Source organism: Amblyomma maculatum, chromosome 7, assembly GCF_055883805.1.
Source record: "Amblyomma maculatum isolate TAMU_Amacu chromosome 7, ASM5588380v1, whole genome shotgun sequence".
Taxonomy (NCBI): Eukaryota; Metazoa; Arthropoda; class Arachnida; order Ixodida; family Ixodidae; genus Amblyomma; species Amblyomma maculatum.
This window is the reverse complement of record NC_139350.1, coordinates 25074065-25094650: the sequence shown is the minus strand read 5'-3', so window position 1 is coordinate 25094650 and position 20586 is coordinate 25074065. Positions and strand designations below refer to the sequence as shown.

Genomic DNA, 20586 nt, shown 5'->3' with positions numbered 1-20586 from the left:
AGAACATGCATTTATCTGTCCGCCCTCATAGACGCCCAAACGAGGCAGAGTTATCAAGAAAGGCACCACTATACTTGTGTTTGCTTTTTTTGTTCCGGTGGTCACTGCTGTTGGCCTTGCAGGTTGCTCACAGGAGTTCATCCATATTGCAGAAGAGGCGGGCGGAGAAACCTCCTTGAAATTGTCGTGAAAACCTGCAAACATTTCTAACCTGAACGAGAACTCGCTCGGCAACCTGTGTGACATGCAGTCAGATGAGAATTAAAAAAAAAAAAAAAATATCGGAAAAGTGATTTGCGACTGTGGGAGGCCACTTTAGTTTTTCGCCACATTGAAAACGCTTTTCGGCGCTTCCAGTGGCATCTATGGTAAGATCTAATCAACGACAGCGGTGAAGTTATTGCCATTGCTGAAATATTTTAATGATGCCATATACACAGAAAACAGATGTAACCCGCATCCACCGAAATCGCCGATGTTTCTCCGGGCCTTGGACGGACAGACACGGTCGGACACTGACCGATCGGCTGTTTGTGTGACATCAAGAGAGGCTATGTGACAGCTGCCAACTTGGGTCAGCACTTTAGACATGAGAATCGAACCCACCGGGACCATGTATGTATGTATGTATGTATGTATGTATGTATGTATGTATGTATGTATGTATGTATGTATGTATGTATGTATGTATGTATGTATGTATGTATGTATGTATGTATGTATGTATGTATGTATGTATGTATGTATGTATGTATGTATGTATGTATGTATGTATGTATGTATGTATGTACGTGCGTATGTATGTATGTATGTATGTACGTATGTACGTGCGTATGTATGTATGTACGCATGTATGTTGTACGCATGCATCTCGGGTGGTCCCACATAATGTTGATTACAGCTAACTGCATGCTGATGAGTGTGCGCGATCCGGAACTGAAGTGGGAAAAATATAATTATTTGCTTGTTACAGAATTTCTTTATTTCTATCCTCTCTTTAGTTTCACCTCGGTATAGTTTTCCATTGCCGCGATTAATATATTTGCTCGTTCTTTCCTCGCGCCCCGCCTACCTTGGATTTCGAAAAGATGTCAGTTTACGCTCAACCGCAGCCGCTGTCTCTCTCTCCCTCTCTCTCTCTCGGACGCAATTTGTGAGCAACTTTCCTGAATCGAAAAAAAAAAACACACCGAAGCCGCCCACTGTAGTAGCGCGAATAACGCCGCCTGTAGCACTGACAATAGGCGCTCTACATTTTGATGATTTTGCAGGCATGTTTTTAGGTCATTGTGTTATGATTTCGGAGAATGCCCTCTTTGCTCTTCCGATGTCAAGCGTGCAGTGATGTCCCTCGAGCGTTATCAGCGCAGTGAACCCCAGTTCGTTTGTATATACTCCTTATCATTGGATAAACTCCCCCAGACGCGCCAGAATACATTGTGGATGACTGGTATATCCGCCCACTTTGTTCGTCCTGAGGATTCCTATTGCATTTTTTTTGCACCTTATCAGTTTACGATAGTGCGATAATATAGTGACGTCATGGGGGGCAGGACTTAGTTGGTTGATTGATGGAAGTTTACGGGGGAAACGGGCGGTCGTGAGCTGGGAAGGGTGCCGTATTAAGCTTGTTTTAGCCAGCACCGAAACCTCATCACACTTTTTTTTTTTTTTTTTTTAATTTGGCCTGCACTAAATTGAAGCCGCTACATTCGCCAATCGCGATCGAGACCTCAGTCTCATCCTCAGCAGTCGAATGCCTGCATCCGTTGGCTATTTTGTCGACCGCAGCGTATATGGAATACTTTTCTTCCGCGCGGTGCATGTTTGTGTCTGCTCCATGCACGTGCATTTGCATGAATTCGCAGGAAACGTGTCGTGAGGAGACAGCGGTTATCATGGAGCAAGGGCATGTCTTCTGAGGTATCCGTGTTGGACGCCTAGACCTGCGATCAGTACAGCTGTATCACTCACTGTGCTGAAAGTCCACTGCAGCGTCCATCGCTGATGACCGCGGCAATGACTCGAGAGGCGGGCAAGCTATACCTCCATTAGGCCCGTCGGCCGCAAACTGCTCGGGTGCGCCGCGACTCCGGTAATCTGCGCCGGGTCCGATCGGCAGCAAGTAGACGACATCCTTGCCGAGAGGCACTCCCATTTGCCCCAGGCTGACCTGGCGGCGGCCAGCTAATTGCGGCGGCTAACGGAGGCGATTAATTATTCATCGCTGATTTGCTACCGGATTTGTATGCATACGAACGTCACCAGCGAGGAACGCGATTTTAATGGCGGTTGACTCACTCTACCGAGGAAGCGCGAATCAGCCACTTCCGAGTGGTTATTAAATGTGACCAGCCTAACGAAAACGCTGGAGCATAATCGTGTGTAGGCCCGCCGCGGCGCCTTGGTGGTACAGGGCACTCTATTATTGATCCCGGGGACGCGGATTCGATTTTGTTCGCGGCGGCCGTGTTTCTATTGAGGCGAAACGCAAAGGCGTTCGTGTCCTGTGCGATGTCAGTACACGTTAAGAACCCCAGGTGGTCGAAATTAATCCGTAGCCCTCCCCTACGGCGTGCCTCATAGCTTAAATCGCTTTGAGACGTTAAGCCCTATTAGCCAAGCCAAACCTCAATCGCATGCGTAACTGTAGAACTGTTCGGCTGTGCAGTATATGCGCTATCATATTTCCATAGCAGTGATAGCTTGCGTTCCGTCTGCCCGGTACTGTATATAGTTTCGACGCGTTCTATGCCTTGCCGTTCAACGTGCGTTCAGTGTTTCGTTAGAAAGCTGTGTACACGCTCTTTCGCTGTTTGTTTTTTCACCGGAAGCGTTGCCCTGCTCAAATTTCGCGTTTCACCTGTAGTCCTCGAGCCCCGTTCCCCCGAACGCTCATTGAGACCCGTCCGCAGCAAGTACGGCGGCCGCGGAGGGCGGGGCTGTTAGCGTTAAAGGACAACAAAAACGAAGTAGATGCGACACAGCGCTTCCAACTACGAGCGCTTCCATCTCGTGGGTATCCTTCCCCCAAATTTTCTCGCAAGAGTCCAGTAGTTCCTCAGACATCTCTGGGTGGAATAGACGCCAGGACCGTGCGTTAGACGTGACTTTAATAAAGGTACGTTTTTGTTGATGGCACTTAGCGACAACAACTTGATGCACACATTCAATAATGCCAGGATTTGTTCGTTCAAATAAAAAAGCTGCTGTTTATTACGGCAGCCAGACTGTGTGTGCTCCAACTCCCGTCTCTGGTTTAGCTCTACGCAGGAGAGGACACTGCAACGTCGTATTCAATGCACAAATAATTTTTTTTTGTGTGTGGCTAATCTGTAAATATAGCTGCACGCCTTGTTACTATCTGGTCCCGTACATGTGAAGTCGTTCCTCATTTCGTTTCAAGGCTTTAGCGTGCGGCCTACGCAGTGCACCTGACCGAGCTTGAAGCTTGAAGCTAATCTCACAACACTGCAGAAATAGTGAAACTAAGACTCATGCTATTAAATACGTGTTTTTTTTTTATTTGAAGTGTAGGGGGAGTGAATGGGGAGGGGGCACGGACCAATGTACTTCTCCTGTTTTAAAGGATGCATAAATTTTCAAACTTAGTGGCGAGCGCATGCACTTTCACGCTGAGCATGCCTTTGTATACCTTATGTCCCTTTATACTGTACGTAGAGTCCATCTGGTCGTTCCTTCTGCGCCCATTCACGCATTTCTGCCGATATATTCCTAATGGTAGGGATTTTTCCCTACGCCCAGGGAACTCTAGCCACTTGTCGGCCTCATAAGGGCGTATATAGGGACACCCGGTCGTTGGGCGATGAAATAGGGGGATTTTTTTTTTTTTTTTTGTTCCGACGGCGCTGAACGAAAAATGATCTGCAATTTTTGCAGTTATCACGGTATTGTGGAGAAAAAAAAAAAAACGCACAGATTCATTAAAGGTGGTATAGAAAGACATCTGAACGACCGCGGAAATTCCTCAGTGGTCGTGGTTCGCCAACAGTATTGTTTTCTGGATCGGCGCGACTCCAATTATCGCGACAAGCTTCCTTAATCCGGTAACGGTGTTCTTCAAAAGGTTTCTCTGAAGCATAGGTCTACTGTGCTCCGTCTCGATCACTAGTTGTTTTCAGCACTATGGAGGCTAGAGGCCTCTCTTCTAATCACAATGCAGAAAGACAGAAAATAATCCCTCAAATATTTCTACAGTGAAGGTATATTTTTCACCCAAAACCCAGCAGTTAAAAACACGGTTTGGACGGGTATTTCTAAACTGCACTGTGCATTCCAATCACTGCATGCGATATCAACAGGCAAAGCCGGCACGGGCAATGAGCTGTGTGGAGGGCTGCTGCGAGGTAGTGATGCGCTGCCATTGGTCAACATGTCGTTGGCCGAATCGCTTGTGTCGCCTGTAGTTATCGTTAAATGTTCTTTGAGCGCTTCGGCTCGAGTTCGGGGACAGCTCGAGCACGAACGCTCATCAAGAGAACGCATAGCTCGCCCAGGCGAGCGAGTGAAGGGTAAATGCGAGAGCGCCTTCCATGGCATAGCTGGAGCTGCCCGTGGAATTGACGGGGGTGACATACGCATGCGAACGCCGTTATGCATTACGCGTCATACTGATTGGCCCAGGGTCGCCCGTAGCTTGCCCCCTATAGTGCTTCAAACGAGTTTGTGGGACGAAGTATAAGTGCTCTCAGGAATGGGGGCTGCGTGCGCTTTGCAATTTTAAACGTCCCCGCATCAGCCACTGTGAGCTTTTTGCGCAAAACTTCACTTCATGGAGCAAATGCAGGGGCATGAGAGACATTTGGGGTTGCAGTTCGGGATTTTTTAATGTCGGCATGCGACAGTCACTTCTGTACGACCGTTGCCCGTATTGTATTCTATATAGTGCCGTTAGTTCCAGTCGGCTCCAGGAAATGTGCGCGACGCGAACAGCTTTCGCCAGACAGCACGGCTCCTGTGCCGCAGCATGTGTTCTCTAGTCATGTAATTGCGGCCTCTACTGGGGTTCGCAGCTGTGAGCTAGTTCGATGGCTGTTACATCACCTCCCTCTTTCAGCGACTAATTCACCGTAGCGCTCTTCCGCTGACACAATTTTTCCCCGTCACCTGAGCATCGTCCGCGATTTCGTCGGCGTAGTCGCTTACGCGGGCACTCGCTCACTGGTCTGTCTCATTACATTTAACTGGCCGTCTGGTCGACCGGCTTACAGAAGCAGAGTAGCCAGGTTCCAAGGGAAGCATGAGCATCTATCGGCCCTTATGCTGCATCGAAAAAAAAAAAATCATCACTGTATTTTGTGCACATTTAAACTTTCCTGCACTTTGCGAAAACATTTAACTGCTACTTTGCGCTCATCTTGCCGCCTATTTTAACTCTTTGAGCGTACAGCGCAAACTTGCGTGGTTCAACCAACGCTTTCAACAAATATTTTCTTCCTAGTGCCATAGAAGTATCGAGTAATCTTCCTTGAACATTGGTGAGAGTGATCCTACTGCTAACTGGCACCTCAACTGTACAGTACAGGGACGTGGAAGCAGGCTTGAGCATTTTGGAGCAGCTTTGGGAGCAATAATAAAGACATTTTGGAGCAGCCTTGGAGCAACGAAGGGAGAGTTTTGGAGCATTTGAATTATGTTTTGGAGAAAGTTTCTGAAGTGAAACGCCTCTGATAATTGCAGTTTTCTCTTTCTGGAATACAGAATCTCCAGTCTGATTTCTTTTTATGCAAGTTCAATGCCTTTCCAACTTCGCATTTATTTTTGACAAGCAGCCAACAACTTGAAACAGACTAGCAGCAAAAGGAACGCTTGCTGGTGCATTCATAACGGATCACATAGTGTGACCTAAAACATTTGCCTCCTTTTTACTTGATAAGGTCAGAGTCTACCACTTCGATGCAGTCAAGCAGCGCCACTAATTCGGAGCTCAGATTAATGGGCACGACATTTCCACTCTCTATCTTGTGCATATCCTTTCTGATCCTACGCCTGTGCTGATAAATTCCTGACCACTGGTCAGTAGTGCCTTCAGGAAATATAGATGGCTCTGAAGGGTAGCATTTTCATCCTTCAGCATAATTATTTCACTGCTTTCTGCCAATAGTTCTATCGTTATTTTCTTGAACAATGCTGGGGTTCATATTTTATTGAGCAATGCTGGGGTTCATTTTTAACATATTTTGCGATAGGTTATGTATGGCTTTCCAACACTCTTGAGAGGCTTCTTAGTGATTGACACCTTTGGCGTACCAACCCATAACGCTTCAAGTATGATTTTGTCTGCCGTAGGCCTGACAAGCCTGTCACCGACAAAGAAGCCCGATGGTGAAATGCCTGCTTGTTCTCACAGCAGAACCGTTAAAATAGCTCATGCAGTTTTTGTATTCTTACAAGCTTCCTAACGTCTCAGAGTAGTTAGCGCTATCTGCTTCGCTCGCTGTTCCCGTGTTCTGCTAAATTTGGTGGTAGAACACCGAGGCAGCCAGTTTGGAGCAGTTTTAGAGCAATATTGCATTTTGGAGCAGGATGGAGCAGTAGGGAGCACAAATGGAGCAGGGCTTCCGCCCCTGACAGTAACTACATTCCCTCGTACTGCTTTTCCAGTAGTCTGATTTACCTTTTCTTTGCGTTGTCCCCTATTTTTCTGTATTTATACATGTTTTGCGCAGGTTTTTCGCCGCATCTCAATTTGCCTGTATTGCTGGATTAGTTCCGAGTTTTACATAGTACCGCTTATTTCCCGCGTTTTCTTTTTGACATTTTTACATATGAAGTAACTCCTCTGAAAAGAAAAAGAACTACTAAACTTCCTCTTTTTTTGTCAGCGATAGACCAGAGGCGAAGTTCCTTTTTATAGGGGAAGAGGGGGTTGGATATCGTTATGCCAACGTTACGACGCTCCAGTCGGCTTTATACTCTAGCCGCTATGGGCGGAATCGGCGCTGTCGTCTCGTTTGGCTCCTTTTCATGTTCTGCATATTTCGGTGTAGAAGTTTCCTACCTCTGTAAGTGCTGCCTATCATATGTGTATAGGGAACTCAAGCTTAGATTTGGTCGCGCGACGGCAGCGCCGCATTTCTCCTGTGGCGGCGAACCGTAAAACGTCGAGGCGCCGCCGGAGCAGACGCTTCCTGCGCACGCGCGGTCAACGGGCTGCGCGAGGTGGTATTAGAGGCAGTCGTTAGTCGGGTCCGACTCAAGTCTGCAATAACCATCGCACACAATTACTCCATGAGAGAAAATAGTCCGCTGTTAAGGCTTTTCTGTTGCTTGAATAAAAAGCTAACCATGAGACCATATTATAAGGTCAAGAATTTCGCTGTCTCTGGGTTGTTTAGTATAGTCAAATATCAAATACTGATTACGTGTGCTGTTCAGCCGAGTCATCCACACGCCGCGTACCATTGCCCACAGTTTGCAACTGCTGCTTTTTAACGCGATGGCGTTATGGGCCCCGTTGCCCAAAAATTCCGGCATCCGTTTTGTGGGCTAAATATCACGGGCATGTATCTGGCAAGTGGTAATTGTCAGGTGACATGGCCGGGCGCATGGATTGGTTGTCGGGCTATGTGACGTCACGGAGCATGTGACATGGGGACTTATATTGGAGGGCGAGTTCGGAATGCAGCCTCCCAGGACCCTTGCATCCTGAGTTAGACACACTGCCCCTAGCTAGACACGCACGTACAGCTTAGTTAAAGAGGGGCTTTATACTAATTACAATCTGAGGCTGTTTCATGTGACCTGGTTTACGAGTGTGTGCTGATAGCATGTGCGGGGAAGTGGATTCTAATTTACGAGTAGCAAGTACGTGTGCTGTATTTGTCAAAAATTGAAAGCCCAGAGGATTTTGTTCTGATCCGGACCATGTTGCTGGTAATGCATTTCCAGTGTTTCAGGTCTCTTGAAGGCAAGATGTTTTATCCTACCGTCTCCAATAGGAAGCCCTTCCACGAATGCTAAAAAAAGCGCCGCTGCACGATTTAGAAGCAGACTACCGCCTGGGCTCTGAACTTTTGACAAAGCCTGTACGTGAGCGAGGATCTACAAGGGGGGCCAGCAAACGGGAGCCATAATAAAGCTTTCGAACCGTACCCTTAAAAGCGGAGCTAAAGTGCCCCCCTCCCCAATTTCCATCTTTTTTTTCTTAATTTGTGTCGTACGGTCCTAAAGTTAACAATACAAAATGAGCTAATTAATCATGTGTTTTTATTTCTTTTTAGCAAATCAGGCGCTTTCAAAATGTATATTTATCAGGTCAACGCGACTGTCCAGCGCTGTTCAAATATTCGTGCAACAGGTTGAATTTTTTTTTAACCATGGCACAAATGAGCTGGCGCGCCAAATTTGTCACTATCGGGCGCTTCCATACGAGGAAGCTTCTCCGAATTGAAATTTTCGCCCGCTCCAAATAATGCTCTCGGCGATCCTCGCGTCTTAAGAGGATGCTTGAATCTCCGCGACATACCAAAGGAGCAGCCTGCCGCTTCTAGCATGCACCGCGCTTATCGGGCCGCACCGACGCGCCAGCTGTCGCGGACGGCTGTGAGCGCCGCCAGCCCCTTTCGCGTCTCAGATCGATCTCGAACGCCTATGACAAGCGGCGGGACTCACGCTGACTTGGGAGCCTTATCGCGACTCACCACCACTGCGCGTTGTGGCGCTAATTATCGTTGAACACGAGCATAAGTGTAGAAAGTTTCAGCGTTGGTTCCCGGAGAGAACGGTGCGCGCGTCATGCTCCACGCTTCTGACGCGTGGACATTTCGCTTCTCTCTCCTTTTCTCTCCAGCATCCCGGTGGTGTCCGCTGCGTCCTTCTCGTGGGGCAACAAGGGGAAGGAAGCCAGGCGGCCGCAACAGCAGCAGTACGCGCGTGTGAGGGGCCTGCTGCTGACAGGCCTACCGAGGTAAGTACCGAGCTGTGTGCTGCACGCATACGCCCAGATTTTGGCTAGTTTTGGCGCACTTTGCACAGCTGTGGCCGCTACGAGTCGACGAAAAAGCGTAGCTCACGTACTCTTTTCCGTCGACTGGCGGTGGTGGTTGGGGAGGGGGTGGGTATGTGGGAGAGCGAGAGCGAGAGGAGATGTTTAACGCCAGGTGTGCAGCTTCATCCCACGGCACGTGGTCGTATTCTTTGAGAAGGAAAGGTATACTGAAAGACTGACTCCGAGAACTTCTGTTGTTGTCGAGTCGTTGATGCTGATTTTGTCTCTGACGGTGAGTTAGGGTGAACGTGTCATGTGTCCGAGGAGGTTATTTGGAATTAACACGCCAAATTTTTCATGTTGAAAGGTTCCAGTGAAGTTGGAAATAGTGACTCGCAAGATGTTTGCAGCACTGCGAAAGGCAGAGGCACCCCAGTCCAATCAGCATCACGCGCACTACAATAGGCAATTGTGCGCGGCGCGACTGTCGCCCCCCAAATTGGTGGGGGTGACAGTAGGAGCACAATTCTCTATTACAGTGCGCAGGGGCGAGAGACACTTAGGTGCACAATTGCAAGGGCTCCTCTGCCTTCCCCAGTGCAGCAGATATCTTTTGAGACGAAGCATAGTGCGAGATTTCATTATAGAAACGTGGAGCCATCCTCAGGTGCGTTTTGTTCTTTCGTTATGATTTTTTTTTTCTTTTCAGTCCTTTGCGCTGTCATTGTGGCAAGATTTCAGTACTGGCACACTGACCATGTCAGCTGTGAACTCTCTGCTGCTTTGACATGCCAACCATGTCAAACAATACAAAAATGTTCTCTGTCGCATATCCAGTCTTGTGCGTCACTAGCATTACAGATGCTTTTGATAGCAACTATTTAATTGTGCTCTGTGGAGGTTCATTACTGCGTCTGACGGGAGTCTGTACCTGCCCGTTTGCCTTGGTTACCTTACTTGCTTATCCTTTATAGACGTAATTGATGCTATATCAACTTCACAATTGCCTGAGTTCCGTTGCTGAAGCAAAAGGACAGTACAAGGTCCGCGTTCCCGGTTTGTGTCGTTTTCTCCCTGGCCTCTAGTTATCTGATTGGGGGATGCACCGGAGCCGGATGTCAATTTGGTTGCTACTGCTTCCGGTTTCGGCGTTTCCATCAATCATATAACGGCGGACGCGAGAAAACGGCAGTTCTGAAAGCGACGGAAACTCGGAATACGGACCCAGTTCACCTTCCCAGTCAGTATCCGACAAATGAATTACGGATTTTATTGATCGATGCGAGAAAGCATGAATCGGAAATTTCACTGAAGGGCTCGAACGGAGGTTTGGAGCACAGAAAGGCGGACGCTATCTCGTGTTGGCATCTCCGTCGAAATCTTGCGGCAAAAAGAAAAAAAAAAAAAGCAAATTAAAGGCAATAGTGCCACACTTCGGAATTCGGGGTATCAGTTTTTCTTCCTTTCATTCTTTTCGTAAGTTTCATCGGTTTCAGTTTGACGGACGGATGTGCTCAGAACGCTCGCACATTGATCTCACCAGCTAATGCACCGAGCCCGCTGCGCTATAGTCTAGGCTGACTCGATGACTGCTGCAGCCCATTCATAGTTCGAAGCAGAGCGCGAGGCATTGAACTGCTTCGGCGTGAAGTCACGTGACCTGCTTCGCTCTTTCGACGAAAAGATTTATGCCCTCGTCTCTGATGGTGCCGACTAAACGTGGCAGCACCAGCGAGATACCGGAGTATAGTTCCGTGATTTTCGCTTTTCTTTTCGCCCCCGTTGCAAAAGTTTCGTTGATATTTCCAGTTCGCATTAAGTCCACCCTGCAGTGCAGCTGCGTTGGGACAGATTTAGCCCCACGGGTGCAGCTCTTCATGTCTGTGGCAGTGTGCAGCTGTCCTTCCTGCGCTTTTTAATGCAAAAGCATTACTTCGCTATGTTCACTGATTTCTGTCCGCAAAATCCTGTCCACAGCAATTGAGTCATTGACTAGTGGTAGAGGTTAAGAGTGGTGTCAATCGATAGAGGGGGACGTAATGTTGTTGCTGAAAAAATAATTACGTCAATAAGCTAATTAGGTAATTCATTAGAATAACTGGTTCACAGGAAAGGCGCAGTATCTGCCACACTTGTTCTGTGGACACCTGAACCGCGCGTAAGCGAAGGGAGGAAGGGGTTGGAGTGAAAGCGGAAAGAGAGAAAGTGGTGCCGTAGTGGATTTGACGTCACGCAACCGGAAGTGGAGCCGAAAAAAAGGGCATAGGAAGGGATTGGCCCGCAATTTGAAAGTACCAAAAATTGATTTGATTTGTGGGGTTTAACGTCCCAAAGCAACTCAGGCTATGAGAGACGCCGTAGTGGAGAACTCCGGAAATTTCGACCACCTGGAGTTCTTTAACGTGCACTGACGTCGCATAGCACACGGGCGTCTTGCTTTTCGCCTCCACCGAAAGGCGGCCGCCGAGGCCGGGATTCGATCGCGCGTCCTTGGGAACAGTAGTCGAGCGCCGTAACCACTGCGCCACCCCGGCGGGGTGATAGTACCAAAGACTAAAATGGGTAAACAAGAAGCAAATTAATGTGAGGTAGATGATGTGACGTCACGCAACCGGAAGTAGAGCCGAAAAAGAGCATAGGAAAGGATTGGCGCGCAATTTGAAAGTCCCAAATACTAAAATAGGCAAACAAAAAGTGAATTAAGGAACTATAGAAGCAACCAACAGCAGCATCCGTGCTTTCGCATTACTCCAATGCAGATTCTGCAGTGCTCTTTAATTTTTGTTGTCCGCGTTGCTTATGCGGCCAAATAATCCCGCGGAGAAGCAGCCTAGTGTCGAATACATTATCAACCAGGGAGTCCCTTATAACGCCTAATCTGAGGGATTGGAGATGGCATGCTTGTTCGCTGAAGAAAAAGAGGGCCAAAATTCTGTAGCTATAGACTGTGTGGAGGCTTATCCGTCGGTTCAGTGATAGGCCCTGCAAGGAATTTCGCCTTAAGTGTGTCAGCTGTCCAGTGCTGATGTTTAGTGGCGCCACGATGCCCTGTAGCGTTTATTGTTATGCTATCCGTCTTCGCCGTTCTCAGTAAGCGGAAATAAAGAAAAAAAAAAGAAACCATGTTTCTAGTTTTGCCGGTTTATTTAGAAAGAGGCGCGTGCGCATTGGGAGGAGTTTGCCTGTCGTCAGGAAGGAACTTCCTCTGAGCGCGTCATTGCACAGGAGGAGGACGACATTCTCGTTTATCTCGCCCCCGAAACAGCGCATGTCGCGAGGAAATGCTTAGACGTCATTGCCTGCGAGTGCCGCACTCCGTCGGCGCAGTTCTGTGCAGAGTTGTGAAGACTGACTGGCGACGGGGGGAGACGCTCCAGTCTGCTGTGCGCGCAGAAAAGTAGCCTCAGTTTACCACGGTGACTTGGTGGGTCTACGCGGACCCTCAGAATCACGTAAGATATCGCATCTTCTTTCTACCCTGCGTGGACGCTGCCCAGCTCTTGTCGCAATGCTGGCGTCGCGCCGCGATCGCTTCCAGATGTATCGCACGCTTCCCAAAGGAAGAAACGGAGGCGGTCTCCGCCTCGTGTTTTCGTTCATTTCACCTTCGCAGCTTCTCAGAACCGGCAGGCGGAAAAACAAAGGGAAGGGGAAGCAACGCCGAAAGAAGGGAACAGAGTAGAAAAGGCGGCGCGGTCCAGTCACGCGCTCTTTATAGGCGTCCGCCGGTGCCGACCTTGCGAGGTAAGGAGGCGGCCCAGCGTTGCATATTTGGGTGGCGCGGCCTTTCGTAAACAGGTTTTGCAGCGTAACCGGGGGCAGCCCCTCGCTTTGTTTTGCTTGCGTAAACTTCCGGTATTTCTCCGAGGTCGAAGCGCAAGGCTGGAAGCGTGAACGACAGCGGTGAGGCGACTGTCCCTTGCTCTCCAGGATGTATTGTCTTTGTGTGCGTTGAGGGGCAAAGGCGCGATGTCGCAGCTCGGGTCCAGATCATTGCTTTCGTTCAGCGCCGAGGCAAGAAAAACTGCGTTTTGCTTAAACTGCCGGAGCGTTGCATGAGAGTTAGTGGGCACAGCTGACAAGTATCCCCTGCTTTGATGTTATCTATGTTATGTCCGTGTTTGCGTTTCAGCACTTTTGGAGTCGCAGTTACAGCAGATACCAACTATAAAAGGAAATGGGCGGGGAACTACTCTAACAAGGAAACTTTCTATATTAGGATAGAACTAAACCGTTTAGTTCTTGCCTGGTGTCATGCTAGCGCGGTTGCCGTGGAGACCGCTGCCGCCAGTTAGTGGTAGATAGTGACAGATAATAATGTCGAAACCCGATTTAACGAAGATATCGTAATTCCCCCTCAGACGCCCATAGAATCCAATGCTTTGACTAACTCGAAATAACGAAATCAATTCCGTGATCTTTCCCCATTTGACGAACCTTTCTACGAAAAATGAAGGTGGAAAGGGGATATTTTTGGTCTGTTATGTAGAGAGCACCCCCAAAATTTATTGATTGCAAGATCACGGTAAACAGCGCGGGGCACCTTCGTCCCGCTTTTTTTTTTTCTTTTTTCTTTTTTTAACTGCGCGGCTCAAAACAAGAGTTTTAGTGTTGAATTCACCAGTTGGTGACAGGTAAAAAAATGTCTCGTGTCGCGTTCTAAGAGGCGGTGTTGCTGTTCGGTGCTTTTTTTGTGGCGTGCTTCGTGTGGTTCGTTCGCCATTGAGCTTTTGCGGGTATTTCGCCGCGGTTTTGATTGCATGCTTCTCTCAAGCTCAGCTTGTTAGGCCTACAGGGCTATACGTAGCACTTCAGACCTGCGAGAAATCGGTGCGGTCATTGCTCACAAAGCGCGCACAGGCAAAGCTCACCGGCTTGATAGCTGGAAAATAAATTTGTAGTCCTCTCGGGCTCTTCTTGATGAGTAACAACTTCTGTTTCCTGTGCGCTAACGGCGCCGGTAATTTTTGCTGGCCGCATTTCACTTTGGGAGCATTAAGGCTTCGCAAGTATGAAGCCGCGGCAGCTTTTTGGGTGCCGCCGCACCTTATAATCGAATGTACCAAATCATAGGACCGAGAAATGTCTCACTCGATTTTGCGAAATTCCCTATTCAACGAAATAATTCACGGCTCCCCTCAATTTTGTTAAGTCGAGTTTCAACTGTAGTGGTAGTTATAGTGACAGTGATGATAATGACAGAGATGGCTATGACGTCAAAAAAAAAAAGAAACGCAGCAGTGTGGACAGTGGTATGCGGCTTACGTATTACTCCGCTGAACAGTAAATAGAATCAATTTTTAATATTTGATAATCCCGAAAAGCCAGATGCATCGAAATTCTTGAAGTTATATTTTGGTAACCGAAAAGACTCAACAGCAGACTGCTTCTTGTTACGGCGGAATTGTGTGTGGCGGTTACCGCAGACTTGAGTTGTAATTGGTTTATAGTAGTGAAGGTTGAAAGGCTGTTCGTCTTGTACCGGGCTCCTTAGTTCCTTCCTTGGTTGGGTGCAGGAGGGCTCGCGGTGGCCTAAAGGAACAAAAATATTCGCAGGCAATCAGTGAGCGTAGTAGGCGAATATGTCTACTTAGGACAGGTAGTGACCGCAGATCCGGACCATGAAAAGGAAATAACAAGAAGAATAAGATTGGGATGGAGCGCATTTGGAAAGCACTCGCAGATTATGACTAGCAGCTTACCGGTATCGCCCAAGAGGAAAGTATACAACAGTTGCATCTTGCCTGTACTCACCTATGGGGCTGAAACGTGGAGGCCAAGAGAGTTCTACTTAAGTTGAGGACAACCCAGAGGGCTATGGAACGAAAAATTGTAGGGGTAACATTAAGAGATAGAAAGCGTGCATAGTGGGTCAGAGAAATAACTCAAGTTACCGACATTCTAGTGGAAATTAAGAAGAAGAAATGGACATGGGCAGGACATGTAGTGCGAAGAGAGGATAACCGATGGTCGCTGAGGGTAACAAACTGGATTCCAAGGGAAGGAAAGTGTAGCAGGGGGCGGCAGAAAGTTAGGTGGGCGGATGAGGTTTAAGAAGTTCGCAGGGGTCAAGTGGATGCAGCTAGCACAGAACCGGGTTAAGTGGAGAAATATGGAGAGGCCCTCGCCCTGCAGTGGGTATAATCAGGCTGATGATGATGATGATGATGAATCAGTGAGATTGATAGGGAGGGGGATTCGTTGTGGCCTGAGGTTTTATCTCCTCGAATCGAGGGGCGCCGTATTGGAGAGCACGCTATTAATTTAGACTACCTGGTAATTTTAAGCGTGCACTGACATCGCACAGTACACACGACTTCTTACTGTGTTCCGCTTTCATGCAAACGAGCCCGGGATCGAACCCAGGCACCCCGTCCCGTATCCGAGCGCCTAATATCACTGAGCCAGAGCGACAGGCCTGATTGAATTCATTCACACCGATGAGGAAGTTTGGGTTTAATAAATTCTTTATGTGAATGTTTTTTTTTTTTTTTTAATATATGACGTAGGTTTTCGATAACGTAATTTAACGTCTGAACCTGTCTGCGTTTTCAGGAATGGGCGAAAAACTGCAGTAATCTGCAATGTAGTCGTCGCGAGCAGATCAACCGATTCGACAGGCTGCGCCGTCTGGCGGTCTGCGAGGGTAGATCATCACAAGCTACCTTGTGGTCGGCTTTGAGCCCGAAGAGTCGATAGTTTGAGCAGGAGAATTTTTCACAACTCGGGACAGATAAACACGGTACACCCTGTATATAATTCGCACTGGACCCAGCCACGCTAAATCGTTCGTCAGACTTTTTCTTTTTTTCGTTCACATAGCCATTTTAATGATAGCGTATTAAACATTTTGCAGCTGCGAATACGTGCCACGATGCGCGTTGCGCCTGTGCCCGTTAAGCCGGCGATAGCCGCGTTTACAGCGCTGCGCAAGTGCGCTGTTCATTCTGTTGCACAATAAATGGAACTGAATGAAACCTAGGCAGCTAAATAATGTAGCAGGCTTCGCCGAGCGAAATGAGGAAAGCAGCCTGGTTTTTCCCTAGCCATAGGGAGACGCGTGGCCGTGGAAACTGAGCGCGTACCCCGCGGTGCGATGTGTCTGCCGCGGGAAGCTTTTTCCCGTGGCAGCGGCTAAAGGCCACAAGGAGCCCCGGTGCCCGAAGGAAACGAGCCTTGCATCGCACTATAGGCGGGTCGTGGACAGCATACTCGCAGATGGCGTAAACAGAAGCCGGCCAGCTGTAATGCAGCACTTTGTGCGCTTCGCACGAATCTTGAGTCCCGGCAGGGAACAAATAAGAGGAGAGGGGGGGGGGGGGGGGGGGTCTTGGGCTATTGGGCTATATATGTATACATACGGACAGCTGCGCTAACATGTGGAGTAACTGCGGTACAAGGGTGCCGTTACGGACTGCCCGCTGCGTAGGTCAGGAGTGATTCGTTTCCACGAAGTGCGCACGGGGGCGGATGGACTTAAGTCGCGCTTATTAAGCTCTCGTCGAAGCAGGTCTTAAAGGAGTATAGGCACCTCATTTTTGGGTTCGTACTTTATTTTCTGTAATGGCGGGTAAGACATTGCTGTACACGTATCACCACGTTATATTCGCCTACGGTTGTTGAATAATTTATAATCGAATCTTTTCTCACCTGTGTCGGTTGCGGTTTAAACAACCAGACGATGGCTACGACGTCAAAGTCGTGTAGGTTATATATATATTTTTATTTGGAACAATAATTTTTACAATATGCATTATGATTTCCGTGATGGATGAAGGAAAAAACAGCGATGTAATCGTTCCTACGCCATTTTAATTCAAGAGTGCAGACATAAATAAACGGAGCCCGTTTTTCCGTTCAAATTACAATCTCGCCTTCTGTGGAAACGTCTCCAAGTGAAAGCGCGCTAGCGTCCACTGCCAGTCTGCACATACCACGACGGCCAGTTGCCATTATGCGACGCATGAAAAACTTAAGATAATAACGTGCTCCGTTTACTTTGGCTCGCACCCGTACGTGAAACTAAAACGGAATTCACTTACGCTTGGTAGATAATGTATAATTGAATTTTTCTCCTGCTGTTTGTTTCGGTTGCAGCCACTGGACGATCTCTGTGACGCCATACACGCACTTTGGTCACGAGAGTGGTGAGGGAAATTGAGGTGACATTTGCTGGTTCAGTTTCTTTCGTTTTTTTTTTTCCCCTTTTGTTGAGATTTTAACTTTTGGGGACGCTTGGGGGAGCATCCTTGAGAATTCAAATGAACAAAGCACCGAAAAATACTGTACTTTTTTTACGCCTCACATGACCTCAGCGCGCCTATGACTTCACAGTCGTCTTTCGGCGGCTGAGACGGAAACAGAAACTTCATGAGAGAAAGAACGAAATAAATAGTTTTATAATCAAAGCATCAACTAAAGTTTTGTGTTTATTGTTCGATGATTGTGTTAGCGTAATATTTGCCCGCAAGCAAACAAAAATATTGTAAAGTAATGCGAAGGTCGGGGCTTGGCGGATCAGGTTTTATTGGAGACCTGAAACACTGGTCGCACACTGTAGCGAACCACACTCCGCGATGACGATGGGTATCTACAAGATGGAGCAGGATGAAGATGAAGCAGCACGTTCAGCCGTGTGGAAGATGAAGCGCCACGCAGTGCTCACACTATTTCGCCCGCGCAGTTGAAGCGGCCAGCCTGGCCGCAATTAGTCTGCAGCATTGCGCCGAACAAAAGGCTTCATGGGTGAAACGTGGACAACTTCAGTGCCACAGTAACGACTGTCCGCAGGAGGATAAACAGGGGAGACGCGATGGTTGACCGGGGAGGGTTTTTGCAAGAACTGAGTAAGGACCAATGTAACGACGCTGGAACTTGTCACAATATTACTGAGGAAATTGAATTTCAACACCCCGCATTCCGCCCCACTCGATTCAGACTTATGACGCCCACACAGAGAAGGCCTGGTTGTCGCCGTTTTGAATTGAATGGCGGTGAGCCATCACCTCTGCCCCTCGAAAAAAAAAAAAAGGTCTCTCGACGCAATCAAGCATTTACTTTCGAAAGCACTGGTACGATCTTCGGAGGGCGGCCATAGGAACTCTGACGTCAGCCGTTGTCGAGCCTCTGAAGCGGCGAGTGGGGAAAAGGCATGCACAACTGGTACCCCAGTAGCAGTGCCCCTGCTACAGGGGTGCCAGTTGGGCACATTGCCCGTAGTGTGTGTGTGTACCCCTGTACACACACACACTACGGGCGGGGTGTGTAAATGAGCCCATTGTATGGTTTATCTTCTGAACGTGAATAGTGCGGAACGATCTTGCATCACCGCTTGGAGATTGCTTCGTCCTTCATCCGCCGCACTCCAACCTGACTTTTGTCTTTGCAAAAATTTAATGTTAGCGAGAGTGAATTGAAAAAATGCGCCTCAGCTCATTAGGAAGAGCTTCTGGCCGGAAGGTGCTCTGTCTGACGTAGTGAAGAGAAATGCGGGAGTAAAAAGGCGTTCGCAAAAGTTCGCGGCACCTTCCATATTGATGGTGATCCCGCAACGCTACACATGGAAGACGAGGTGTTAAATGGAGCGAAATGTTTAGGTCTTGGAAAGGGGAGGTAATGTTAAGTTGTTCGAACAAAACTTGTAGTGGTTCAATGCTGCCGAACTTGAAGATCGAGCGTTAGCTCTTAGTTATTTAGCAGTGCTAAAAGTCGCAAGTATAGAATAATGCGGCGTAAATTGTTTGTTAATGACTATTTTTGCTTCCGATGTAGTACGATTTTAATCCAAATCGGCCGAGGTCTGATTTGGGGATGGCTGGGGCCAAATTTGGAAGTCGCTATTGTGTTCACCATAGTAGAGTTAATCTGGACATAGATTTTGGTCCAAATCGGCAGAGGTTAAATTTTGGGTATGGCTGGGGCCAAATTTGGAAGTCGCTATTGTGTTCACCATAGTAGAGTTAATCTGGACATAGATTTTGGTCCAAATCGGCTGAGGTTAAATTTTGGGGATGGTCCGGGCGAAATTGGGGGTGGTCTTGGCCAAATTTGGAGGTCGTCATCTTGTTAGCCATAGTTGAAACAGACTGGACATTGAATTTTGTCCAGATCGACTGAATTCAAAATTTGGGTGGTGTTGCCATAGTCAAGTTAGGCTGGACATCGCTTTCGGTCCACTCGGCTGAGGTAAATTTTAGGAGTGGGTTAGGGCAAATTTGAAAGTCAGCATCGTGTTTGCCATATCCGAATAAGGCTGGAGGTCGAAATTTTGCACACAAGGCGACCGCGTCCAGGGAAGCACCCTTGCTGCGGCGATGGAATACCACATGCGCGACTAGCGACTGCATTCCTTCGTTAGAGGTCAAATCCCGGTGTCATTTGACCTTAAAGAATGGTAGCAACTAACGCAGCACGTTCGCTTCCGCAGATTCCCCGTCGTTAAAGCTCAATCATCGATCAATCCAGTAATAATAATAATATAATTTATTATTTCCTTTTTCCAGTACGAATGCAGGCCTGCCAAATCTTCCGAAGGCTTGAATGGCAGTGCCCGGTAGTAGACAGCATATAAGCCATGCACCGAGCAGAAAAACGAAAAAAAAAAGCAACAAAAAAAAAATGAGAAGAAAATGGATTCAAAAGAGCGAACGCAAAAATATAAGCACGACAGGTGAGAAACCATGTTAAAGCATATAGTAACAAAGCTGTGTACTGGAACTAGCATCTTAATTTCACAAGAAAATGTGCATTAATATGCTGTAATGTGCATTACATGTGTGCACTTGTAAGTTTTGATGTCATTTCATCTTTGCCACAAGGCAGTGCTAACCTGGAACGTTTGCGGCCGACAAAAGAAATAAATCCCAGCAGCGAGCGACGCTTCGGAGGCATTCCCTATGATAATCACTAGAGGGCGATGTGGTCGGATATTAAACTGATGCGTATATTCGCTTCGGATATGGCACTTTGGAACCGTGATTTTTCACGCCTTTCGAGCTGCTCCGCGCTAGGCGGCTGCAGGCCATCCATTTCCTGCTTTCAGAGCGCTCATCGTTAATGTGCGGTGCATTCCGTCATTTTCGCCTCCTTTCCCCATTTCGCTTTCGGTCCGACGGTGCGTGGCATGATTGCAATTTCGCTTCCTGCAGCGTGAAAGTGGTGTGGTGGCAGTTTATATATTGGATGGGTGTGAGAGGGGGAGACTGCGTCCGCGGCGTGGGCCGAGTGTGGGCGGTCGGTGGCGAAGGGCCGGCCAGCGTGATGGAGCGGCTCCGGCGGAAGACGAGCGTCGAAGCCAGCTCTTCTTGGCGGGGAGGCTTCCCTCGAAGGGAGCGCGACGCTGTGGGTGGGCAGATCGCCGAGTGGGGACAAATGGGGCACCAGCCCCTGGCCAAATTAACTTTGACGCCCGACGCCTCTCCTCATCCGAGCAATGCACAGGACGGGCAAAGAGAAAGGACTAGTGGCTCATTCAAGGGATTGCTTGAGAGGGAAGAAGGGCATCTCGTCTTCGAAGCAGTTCCGTGCACCATCCGACCTCGGAAGTAACGAGCGTTGCGCGCCCAAGAAATGAATGGAGACAAGGGATTCAGTGGCGTTGCCGCTGTGCCTCGCATGACTTGAGCCCACTTGTTAGT

General features: G+C 48.2%; 1 protein-coding gene across 8 annotated transcripts in view; it reads left to right on the top strand.

Moving 5' to 3' along the window:
* The window catches only part of LOC146182829 (phosphatidylcholine:ceramide cholinephosphotransferase 2-like), a 240412-nt gene that overhangs the window by 118122 nt on the left and 101704 nt on the right, over positions 1 to 20586 (top strand). For 7 of the 8 annotated variants that reach the window (XM_084608946.1, XM_084608944.1, XM_084608942.1 and 4 more), the window contains one exon: positions 8813 to 8929. The gene's annotated coding sequence lies outside the window, so the exon portion shown is untranslated. Of the gene's footprint in view, positions 1 to 8812; positions 8930 to 12267; positions 12403 to 20586 lie in introns of those variants that run through there. The other variant, XM_084608949.1, reaches the window with a different exon arrangement.